The sequence below is a fragment of the Galeopterus variegatus genome, unplaced genomic scaffold, assembly GCF_000696425.1.
Source record: "Galeopterus variegatus unplaced genomic scaffold, G_variegatus-3.0.2 Scaffold224, whole genome shotgun sequence".
NCBI classification, from domain to species: Eukaryota; Metazoa; Chordata; class Mammalia; order Dermoptera; family Cynocephalidae; genus Galeopterus; species Galeopterus variegatus.
Window position 1 is genome coordinate 543,596 of NW_007726335.1, and position 11,328 is coordinate 554,923.

An 11,328-nucleotide genomic window follows, 5' to 3' on the forward strand; every position below is an offset into this window, starting at 1 on the left:
ACATCAAATGAGCTATGAGTGTTTACAGGTCAGTTATCCAAGGAAGAATTAAGGTGAGCAGCAGACAATGCTTATCATTTTGAGTAATGCCCTAATTTAGTGAAATGAAGTATACTTGACATCCCCTAAGAGAGATATTTTTAATGCCTTTTTTAGAAGAGGAGCAGTCGGAAGCTTTGTGTTTCAGTGATCCACAAAGCCCCGTGTCCATTTTGCTGTTCACAGGTGTCATTTCCATATGCTTAGACTTTAGTACATGTTATGAAGGGCAGGGGAAAGTAACAGCTTTGTGTTTTATTATAGAACAAATGAAATTTTAAAAAAGAATTTATCCTATTCAAATAAAATCAAAACCAATGATTGTAAAGATTTTAAATGTATCCAATTTCTCTGGGCAGGGTCCATCAGCCCAAAATGAAGAAAAGGGTCAGAGTCCATCTGACCCTTTCCAGAAGAAGTGTGCCTGCCCCTACCTTAGTCTCTTGTCACTTTTTGTTTAGTTACCATAGCAACCATCTACCTGGTCTCACTGCCTTCAGTTTCATTCCATTTCAGTCTACCTGCCCCAAGAATGATTTTCCTAAGATACAATTCTAATCAATTAACTTCCTTTGTTAAAAATCCATTAGTGGCATTCCACAGACTAATGTACTATTCCCTAAGGTGTTTCTGGGAACACCAGTCCTAGAATAACAACACTAGTTATTAGAGGCTCAGAAAAGTCCTGCTGAAAAGAAACCTGCTGAACACTGATTAATCCAGTAGAAAAGGGTTTTATTTTTGTCATCAGTGATTCTCTACTTCTTTTTGCCTCAGTTTCAACATGCACATTAGATTTTACCCTCACTTTCCTATACATTCTTTTCATAGTAATATTGAGACTTTCCTCTCTGCAGGTATTTGGTCCCCTCCTTTTGTCCCCATGAATAAGATCAGAGCAGAGGTTGTCTTATTTTCCACTAAATTGGTTCTCAGGTTTTCCAGAGAACTAAAACATCTAGGAAAGAAATGCCAGTTAATAGGTGCTTATATGTCTAGGAGGACCAAATCATTTAGGAAACTCTGTTTTATCGTAAATATCTAAAGACAGGCCTCTAGGTACTTACTCTAGAGCCTAAATGAGAAACTCACTTTACACGTTCTCCCATAAACATTTATTGGGCATAGTGGGAACAGGAAAAATCTCTCTGTGTGAAGGAATATGGTTGGGAAAGAGGGAGGAAGTAGCTGTATACACTGAGAAATTATAAAATTCCTAATTATAACGAAGGCAAAAAAAAATCCACACATTTAGTATTTCACGTTATTCTTTTCCTTTACAATTAGACACAGTTAACCAACTTAACTCCACTGAGTACATGATTTGGGTTAGAGATTCACTGCTTCTGACCAAAAATCCAATGGTTTCCAGTTCTGTCTCAACTGTATAACAACTATGAGACCTACTTAAATGACAAAGAAAGTACAGAGCTTAATACAGTGTCCGACATGTAGGAAGTGCACAGCAAATATTATTTCTTAATACCACTTGTACCACCAGTTTAATTTTTTCCATTCCACTTAATCTTTATAAAATAAAAATAAAATTCTTCAAATAATTGCATAAATTCTGATGAAAAAAGATGAAATCACTGTGGAAATAAATTTTGATGGGCAGTGACACTAAACACTATAAATGCTCATTTTCCAATTGATACAAAAAAGTCCAAATGTTGGTATAAAAGGTAGTTAAGGAGTATCAATATATCATGTGTACAAAAGACAAATGTAGGCAAGTTGTAGACATCTCTACTACGTTATAGACTACATACAGTCATATGCACACTTGCAAGTTCAACTGAGGGATGAAGATGATTTCACTCTTGCCAGTGAACAAAATGCGGGAAATGCTTGCTAGACATGACAGCTTTCACAACTGAGGATGAAGGTGTGAACTATAACATCAATAACAGCATGGGGCCATATTTCTTTGGTCCGCATATACTTTTTGCATATCACATAGAATTCAAAAGTTAAGTCACAAGACCCAGCCGGACTTATCTTTGCCATCTTCAAAAATATGGCACTTGACTATAATGAGAATTAAGAGGTTTTTGCTTTCCATAATTAGCAAGACTGTCACCCACATGCTTCTACAAGGCTTGACAATTTCCAGTAAAAAATAGTTTTGGATGGCTGACATCACCTTTGCTATGGAGATTTTTTTTTTTTAACTTATGACATCAGATCAAAATCTCTACTATACCCCCAAAAGAGAAACAATTCTAGGCCATGATTAAGCCATGTGGCCCTTCATAAATCAATTCACCTACCCAAACCTTGGTCTTATTTATATAAGTAAAGAGGTGGGTGAAATAATTTATAGAGCCAGCTCTGTATTTACCAGCTAGTTGACCTTGGGTAAACTACATAAATTTATAGAGCCTCCATTTCCTCCTCTGAGGGTTAAATGAGATAATGCATATGAAATTGGTCTTAGTAAATAATGATAATAATACTTCCAATAATAATAGTTAATATGGAGCACTATCTACATACTAGGCACAGTTCTAAGAGCTTTATATATAATTCTTTTGATCTTTCCAACAATTCTCTGAGGTAGCTATTGTTATTATCCCATATTACTGATGAGAAAACTGAGGCACAACACAAAGAGGTTATGTAACTTGCTCAAGGTCACACAGTGAGATTCAAAACCAAGCTGCTTGGCTCCAGGGTCTGTGTTCTTAATCACTTCACTATACTACTCTCTCCCCTTCCCTGCGTCCTTCTAAGATCTCATCCAGCTCTATGAGTCCATTAAACTAAATTAATTAGCTGCCCTGGACTCTGACAGACTAAGCAAAGTTGGCTTCTCTGAAAGGATTACCCAAGTTCAAGCCGTACAGAGGCTTAAATCAGAAAAATTGATGTCCTGATCCCAGATCTATCATCAAATAATTATGTGTTGACTAAAGGAATGAAAACACACACTTTGGCCAAAACAAAGGTCCAGTACTATTCAGTTGACCCCTACCACAACCAAGAATTCATTCATTCAATAAGCACTTCTTGTGTAGCTACTATGTGCCAGGCATTGGAAAGCTTAGAGTTCAGAAACTGAGATCAGGACACATTCTCAGTCATGTTATAAAGTAGATTTCTGCATTGGATGGGCAGAAAGTTGGATTGAAATTTTAAAGATTTTTTTCTCAATTTAATAGAAGTCTTTTTCAAATGAAATCATATATGAAATGTCAACATGTAATACAGACAAAAGCATTTCTGCTCTAGTTGAAGCAGGGATTGAGCCTTAAATTCACCTTACTCCTCTCAGAATGACTTGTAGACATCCCTGCAGAGTGTTAGGATGGCTCTAAACTATCATACAAAATAACAACCGGGTCTTTTTCAATTCCAGAATTCAACAGGCAACTCTTACAACAATGGATCTGGGGCTGATCACTAATAAAGTTTCCTTGAAATGGACATGCGAAAATACATGAACGCGGTTATGGACCTTTCTGCAAAGTTGGTGTAATACCTGTGAAGATTATGATAATGTATATTGCCAGGTACTTTATAAACATTACCTTTAATCTCTCAACAACCTAATTAGGCAGGTATTGGCAGCTTCATTTTACAAGAAAGAAAGACTCAAACAAAAAATATGAATTCCCAAGGTCAAACCGGAAGCAGTCTCTCTCCAAAAGTCCACATTCTTTCCCCAGACCAAGAAGTATCTGATAATGACTGAGATCAAGTACTAGCCTACTCCAAAGAAGCTCTACAAACAGGACGAAGACTTTTTTTTTTTTTCCTTTTTGTCTTTTTCTGTGTCCGGCAACGGATCGCAACCCTCAGTGTCGCCCCCGTACCAGACCGGGACCAGCAACGGGATCGCAACCCTCAGTGTTGCTCCCGCGCCTCGCTCAGCCAGTGAGCGGGAACCGGTCTGTATGTGGGATCCGAACCCTCGGCGGGAGCGCCACCACGCTCCCAAGCGGTGCACTATAGCAGTGCGCCACCAGGCCGGCCAGGACAAAGACTTTTAATGACAGCGGGAGAACTGACAACTCACACGGTGTTTTGCTACTCAAGCAACCAGGTTGCTTTCCTGGGCAAAAAAGATGCCAAAACTGGGTCAAACTAGAAGGCATTAAAGCAGCATGGAGCTCCAAATCAAAAGCTTTGAGGCCACCTAGCCTTCAGTGTGGCTAAGAGGTCTGGATACAGGAACCACAAAGACTACGTCAGGCTTGTATGAATTTTTCTCTTCACTTGCTCAATCAATTGCCAATGGATAGCAGGGCAAATCCACTAAATGGTTACAAGAGGATATTCTACTGACCAAATTCAGAAGCCTCACTTACACTTCGATGAGTTTGTACAGGGGAAGAGAAGACAGGTCACCCAAGTAACTGCTGTGGTGCTCACACAAGGTGACTGCAAACAGGAAGACAAAAACAATAGGGAAGCCTGAGGTACAGCTTCAGCCATGGGGGTAATAAAGTCACCTTTCTCACAGAGTTATGGTGAGATGAATGAATGAGTTACAGATGAGAGAATATTTTCAAGAGCTCTGCAAAGTGTCATACAAATATAAATATAAAGGGCCAGCCTGGTGGCGTACTGCTACAGTGCGCCGCTTGGGAGCGTGGTGGCGCTCCCGCCAAGGGTTCGGATCCCACATACAGACTGGCCGCTCACTGGCTGAGCGAAGTGCGGGCGCAACACCAAGGGTTGCGATCCCGTTGCCGGTCCCGGTCCGGTACGGGCGCGACACTGAGGGTTGCGATCCGTTGCCGGTCACGAAAAAAAGACAAAAAGGAAAAAAATATATATATATATATATATAAAGATACACAGTAGCCTGGCTATGAATTGCTAGGGAATCATTGCAACAATCCAGTGTGGTCAACCATTATTAAAAATATGGCAGATCTTTGCCAAACAAGATTTTATTTAGACTTGCTACGGTCTTAGGAGATGGAGCTGACAGTAACAAACTCTGCAAACAGCTGCCCAGGCTACAAATTAATGCAACCTCAAATTTGTATAGTGCTTTAACATTTACAGAGTATCTTCTAATCCTCTACCTCATCTCATCCTCACGCATTAGTTTAAGGAAGCAAATACTGCTAGATCTAACTTCACAGAAAAGATGTTTGGGGATAAAGCAGTTAACGGACTTGCCTTGCATCAAACAGCCAGTGAAACAGACAAAATATTAAATGGTCCTCTGTCCATTTTCTAAGGAGGGAGAATTCCTTTCCTGTTGAGACTAGCTATCTTCCTAATGCTGAAGAGGAAAATGGGTAGGAGGAGAAGGAACTCTTTAAATACGTAATAGTAACACCTGTAATGGTAATGACGGTAATGATAAAAAAAGCCAGGAAAGAAAAATCTAGGAATAAGGCTGATGCTGGAGAGCATGGCCCTGGAGATAAATGGGAGGTTTGGGGACAGAAAGAAGAGGAGAAAGAAAAAGAGAAGGACATAGGATACCTATTTTATGACATGGTTAAAAAGTACTTTTTAGGAAATCTAGTAGTATAATGCCAGCGTATCTTCTCTTGAAGAATCCTCCAGTAAAGATGTGCATTACTCATTAAGTCTTGAAATTGAATTCAAGTGTGCTATATTATTTCTGTTGTTTTGGTTGCTGTTCTGTTTTGTTTTTACAGTGCCATAAGACATAAACAGGATAACTTATAAAGTCAAAGTTACATCAGAGTGGCAGTTACAACAAGTGGCAGGGTATAGACTGGAATTCAGCGTTTCTGCTTTCTATCTCAGTGCTCTTCTGTGAGAACAAATGCTTCTAAGCACTGTGGACATGATGTAGGACATACATTGGTCTTTTCAGAAACACTCATAAATACTGACAGCAACGCCTGTATGAAATATCATCTCCAAATATAAAGCAAAGCAACATGCATCCCAATAATGTTAATAATGCTTTCACAACTACTTTGCAACTGGAATCGCTTAACCACCATGTGAGAGGCTCACAGAGGTTAAATCACTTGCTCAGGGTCACAAAGATAGTACATAGCAGAGCCAGGATTTGATTCTTCATCCCATGTGCTTTTCTGTACAATATGACATTTCTCATTCAGAAAAATAATGTTAAAATGTGACAAGCACAGTGGTAGTAAAATGAGAAATACAGTATTTCTAATCTCATTTGTAATGTATTAACAAAACTTACTCTTAATCTTATACTTTTCCCTGAGATGTTCAAAGTTCTTTCTCTCATTATACTCAGAGAAGACTGGACTAGAAAAAGATCCTCCAGGAAAAATTAAAGCAGAAAATTGTTCATGATTGCTATGGTGCCTTAATATTGTTAACCACTTCACTGATAACAAATGAATTTGACTAATCCTCAGATCTGGCACAACCCATGCAACTTCTGGGACAGTACAGTAATCTTACCTGGTGGATACAATTGGAAACAGGTATGAAATTTAGGTTTGATGGCCATCGCTTCCTTCTACTCAAAACCTTTAGAATTTCCATTGCTTGTTGAATAGTCTCAAATGCTTAAAGGAGCTTTCAGGGCCCTTTTCAGCCTATTAATAGATATTCTCTGCTTGCATCTTATGCTCCACAAAAACATTCCTCACTCCTACTGTATTTTTCCACTTCCACACTTTGGCTGTGCCTCTCCTCTTGCCTAGAATGTTATCTTACCTATACTTGCTTGGGATAGTTGTTCCTTTTACCCCTAGTCAAAAACAATCTCTCCTTCCCCTCAGCTTTTTATATCATCACTTCTAAAATACTACTTTACAGTTTTATGTTTATGTTTTTCATTTTCCCTACCTGATTATAAGTGCCTTAAGAGCAAAAAGTGTGGTCTGGTCATTCATCACTGCATCTTCCGCAATGCCTTGCCCTGCATTCACACTTTGCCCATAAATAGGAACACAGTAGGTCATTGGATAATTGCCTGTGGCATAAATGAAAGAACAGTATCCAGCTATTGTCTTAAGTAAGAGAATGGCTATGAGATAGGAGGTACTCAGTTTCCCTGGGTTCAGGTTTCAGGACACACCTCTGGGTTTCAAGCAACTCCCAAAGGTCTCAGAGGAGGGATCTGAGACCCCTCCTCTTTGCCCTCCCCTAGAGGAGAGTTACTGCTGCTGGCTGGACCTACTTTCGGCACCAGTGAGCAGGGAAATTGAGACCTCAAGGGGCTGACATGCAAATCCAGTGGTTAGGCATGCTCAAAAGAAAGGGGTTATATAACCATGAGAGCCGAGCATGCTCAGTAAAGAGTTTATATTCATTAGAGAGCATGAATATATATCAGTCAGTGAAACTATAAAAGTTGAATCCTGGCAGAAGGCAGGGTTGTTGCTCACTTTCCTGGGGCCAACTTGCAATTTGCTGGCTGAGGTGTATATACTTTCTTTTGTATCAAACTTACTTTCAGCTAGTGGCTGCTCACTCTCTTGAGCCAGCCTGCACTCTGTACTAGACTTGAAGTGGGTATTTCTTACTTTTGTATTAAATGTGGTATGGGCCAGGCTTGGTCTCTGGAGCTAGGCGGCACTCTCTCTGTGAAACCTGTATCTCTTATTCGTTAATTAAACCTGTTCTCACCTTCTACTGTGACTCTGCCTTTGAATTATTTCCTGTGGCAGAGTCAAGAACCTGGTAAGAGGACAGGGTGGGTTGAGGTCGGCTATTAGGCCTTCCCAGACCCCTTCTCCTCCAGCATCATTCATACTGGGAAGCAAATTGACTCCAATATCTCTTAAATAATACATTCAGCAGTTCTGAGATATGCAATATCCAAGAGAACCAGGGCTCACATCAACTGCATAAGTAAATTTCTGTTCTTTACCTTTCCATACACCCAGAGTCTAAAATCTCATAATATAAAATCTAAGATCTAAGATTTTATTGAAGTCTAAGTTTAAATAAAAGTTAAATGATGATATGGGAATGTGACATTTGTTGTCAATAAAATGGAGTAGTCCATGTTGGACTAACATTGCTATGCCTTTACTCAGATCACTAGGTGGAGGATGGTAACAATTTAAATAGGCTGACTAACTCCTGATATGAATAGGAGTATGATAGGTTGAGGCATTGTATAAAAGTTGTATTTTTTAAAAATAAATGCTCAATGGGCCGGCCCGGTGGCGCACTGCTACAGTGCGCCGCTTGGGAGTGTGGTGGTTACTCCTGATATGAATAGGAGTATGATAGGTTGAGGCACTGTATAAAAGTTGTATTTTTTAAAAATAAATGCTCAATGGGCTGGCCCGGTGGCGCACTGCTACAGTGCGCCGCTTGGGAGTGTGGTGGTGCTCCCGCCGAGGGTTCGGATCCCACATACAGACCGGTTCCCACTCACTGGCTGAGCGAGGTGTGGGAGCAACACCGAGGGTTGCAATCCCATTGCCAGTCCCGGTCCAGTACGGGTGCGACACTGAGGGTTGCGATCCGTTGCCAGACACGAAGACAAAAAGGAAAAAAAAAAATAGATGCTCAATATAATGGTTACCTGTAGGGAAGGGTAGTGATGGAGGAGGGGTAGTTCTGAGTTCTCCTCACTGAAAATTTACAGAGCTGTACAGTCATGATTTCTGCATTTTTCTATACGTGTGTTAAAAATTAAATACTGATTAAAAGTATCTACTATTAAGAAATCATACCACTTAAAGCAAGATTTAAAAACAACACAAAATCAGATAAAACGAAGGAAGAATCAACTTAAACATTTAAAATCATTATCTCGATCGTGAGTGTACTTTCTTCATTTCCCATTTCCTCATTATTTCTAGTAAGGCAGTGGCTTTTCAGATCTCCACTTAGTTCCAGAGAGAATTACTCACATTTTATTACTCAACCTAATTACCCTTCCTGTACCTGTGAGTGGGAAACCTGGCTTAAAGTTTCCCATCAAATGGTTCAATTTCTAGAATGTCCCCTTCAGTTGTGACCTTTTCATTCATTCATTCATTCAGAATTCTTTACCAGTACATTCTACATGTCAGAGATTGTGCTAGTTAGCAGGGATTGATTCAACAATGAACAAAATACCTACATCCCATCCTTGTGGGGCTTAAGCTCCAGCAGAGATAGATGGATTACCAGCAAATTACAATTTAGTTGGGGGGAGGGAGAAGGTAGCTTCCTATAAAAGTGATACCTAAGATGAGAAGAAACAAGTCTGTTCTAACATGCAAAAAGTGTGAAGTCCTAGGAATAAGACAAACAGAAAAGAACAATCAAAATTAAATTTATTTCTCTACAGTTGATCCAGTCTGCCTCTAACCCCATGAGAATTACTTCTGACTAGGAGGTGGTTAACTTATTGACCAGGCTGTCAGTCTTTGGAAATTATTATTCATCTTACCATGATTTTATATAATACTAAATAGAGTTCTTTGACTTTAAAAATTGTAGGAGTATTTTTCCTCTAAGGCTAGTTTTCTTTTGTGTTGTCAGCACCACACTCAGCCAGTGAGCAAACCGGCCATCCCTATATAGGATCCGAACCCGTGGCCTTGGTGTTATCAGCACCGCACTCTACCGAGTGAGCCACAGGCCGGCCTAAGGCTAATTTTCTAAAAACAAAATATTTTAAATGCAAAGAGAATAGTAAAGCACTCATCAAATTAGAGTATTTGAAAACTATAGTGAGTTAAGGTCCAAATAGCTGTCAGTACTAATTTACTGTCTTATTTGGATATTTTGTGACCTCTTTTAAAAAATAATACCTATTGCCATTTTTCCTGGTTATAATACTTATTTCAATGCAGAAAACTTGGAAAATATAAAATAAAACCCACCTATGGATGTATTACTTAACACTGAACTACTGTTAAACCCTTCCTTTGCCTGTAATCTTAAAAAATTGGGGATTATATTCCATATACATTTTGAATTTTTTATTGATTTGTCTTATGAAATATTTCAGGTATTAAAAAACACAGAGATGGGCCGGCCCGGTGGCGCACTGCTATAGTGCGCCGCTTGGGAAGTGCAAGCCCGGTGGCACACTGCTATAGTGCGCCGCTTGGGAAGTGCAGCAGCGCTCCCACCGAGGGTTCGGATCCCACGTGCAGACCGGCCGCTCACTGGCTGAGTGAGGCGCAGGAGCAACACCGAGGGTTGCGATCCCGTGGCCGGTCCCGGTCTGGTACGGGCGCGACACTGAGGGTTGCGATCCGTTGCCGGTCACGAAAAAAGACAAAAAGGATAAAAAAACAAAACAAAACAAAAAAAAAACAGAGAGATGGTAATAAAACTTTACAGATAAAACTGAAACCCCCTGTGTATTCTTTTCCACACAATTTCTCTCTACCCTCCTCAAAAGCAACCACTGTCCTGAATTAGGTGTTTCACATTGTCTTGCACAGTTTTATATTATTACCTCAAAACAGCATATCCATTTACGATATAAAGGATATTGCATGTTTCAAAAATTTATATAAATGCTAAATATTGATCACATCCTGAAACTTGCATTTTTGTGCTCCACATTATGTTTGACATTTATTGCTTTTGACATATTTTCCTCTAATCCATGCATTTTCACTTAGTAATAGTTCGCATAGTAGTAGTTCACTGCTTGACTCTACCATAATTTATCCACTCCCCAGTTGATGCACCTTTGTTTCCAACAATTGTGTGCTATTATCAATACTGCTACCATAAACATTCTTGTCCAGGTTGCCAAGTGCCCAAGAGAGTAAATTTCCCTTGGGTATATACAATTGCAAAGTTCCAGAGTATAAGCATCTTTGATTTCTACACTTTAAAACATTCCATCTTGAATCTTATACATTTTAAATAATAAAACTAAGTAGTTCTTAAATACAATTATACTGGGATACTTTCACCAAAGTATCCCTTCAGTTTAGTCTGGGCAAGAGTACCATAATTAAACAAAATGCAATGATTAAGTATGTGAAATGCTAAGAGACAATGACTGGCAACCAGAATGCCTATAGAGAACCTGCACATAGTGGTACAGAAATGACCAAACAGTGATCACCCTCTGACTGTCTTCAGTTTAGTGCTTATGGATGTTGAAGTATCCTTAAAGCTTACACAGCAGGAGAACCTTCTTCAGACCATATGCGGTAGGAGAGAGAGAAAGGACAGAAAGACACATTCTGGGCGTAGAAAGAATCTGGCGGCAGGAATTTTACAAAGCATATTGGTAAAACAAACCTCTTTAGCAAATGGCTGATGAAGATTCTTATTTAAAATTTGTACTTTGAGCAAACAGACACTAAGAAATGGATTGTTTTAAAATGGCCACTCCATACGGAAAATGTGGTATATATACACAATGGAATATTACTCAGCTATAAAAAC

The 11,328-nt window shown here is 39.4% G+C and overlaps 1 protein-coding gene across 1 annotated transcript in view; it reads right to left on the minus strand.

Annotated features, from left to right (window-relative positions):
• Positions 1-11,328, minus strand: part of SCN8A (sodium channel, voltage gated, type VIII, alpha subunit) — a 177,177-nt gene that overhangs the window by 138,979 nt on the left and 26,870 nt on the right. The gene's annotated exons all lie outside the window — the stretch shown is intronic.